Raw genomic sequence first — 908 nt, 5'->3', positions numbered from 1 at the left:
CCTTGTTCTTGGGTGTTTTTAAGCCAAAGTAAACTTGGATTTGGGGCACATTAGTACAGGTTAAAGAATCATCCATATAGAGATGGTAGTTGAAGCCATGGGAGCGAATGAGTTCTGCAAGGCAGTGGATGTTACAGGATTTTCTCCCGTTGGTTGTTCCCACCGCTCCACACTGAAGGTTATTCAATTTCAAATGGGATGTGTAGGTTTGTCTGCTAAAATGTGACTTGTTCAGGCAAGCGGTAATGAAAAGGCAAATTGAGTGAAGTGTAAAACCTATTATAGGGAAGATACTTGACACTTGAACTCATTAGAGAATACTTAGAAAGGAAATTCTTATTTGTGGCTTCCTACAAAAACTCACATTCCTCCATCTTCATATTGTATTTCCTTTTCGCATTTGGCTTGTTGTACAGTTTCAGCAGACCCAAAGCAGTGACTTCATTTTAGTCAGTTGGGTAGATTGGGGGGAAATCCACCAGTGAGAAAAAAATTAAAACTAGTCCATGGGAAGCATTTCAATTTCAACTTAATTGGTTTTCCTTTAATGTTCCCAAATAAGTGAAATTCCAAAATAATGCCTACCAAAGAGTCATTTTTTAACAGTGGAAAATGTCTCTCCTCAGAGTGGAGTTTTATAATTACAAACCTCCACTTGTTTAGAAGTAAGATGAAGTGTAGAAAGGTGTCTTCTATTGAATTGTTTTCCTTTGAAATTTTGATTCCATTTTTCCATTCATTTTTTATGATGCCCATTAAAGGGATTAAGAAATATTTCAATGCTGAGATTATTTCCATACTTGCCATTGTTCCCCCAATTTTTTTCTTTTTTATTTCAAAGGCAGGATGCATTTTATACTCAAAGTGATATTGTTAGACTAGTAAATTAACATAGCGTAACATATATT

The sequence above is a fragment of the Ornithorhynchus anatinus genome, chromosome 7 (genome assembly GCF_004115215.2).
Source record: "Ornithorhynchus anatinus isolate Pmale09 chromosome 7, mOrnAna1.pri.v4, whole genome shotgun sequence".
In the NCBI taxonomy this organism is placed as follows: domain Eukaryota; kingdom Metazoa; phylum Chordata; class Mammalia; order Monotremata; family Ornithorhynchidae; genus Ornithorhynchus; species Ornithorhynchus anatinus.
The sequence above is the reverse complement of the archived record's forward strand: the minus strand, read 5'-3'. Positions refer to the sequence as shown.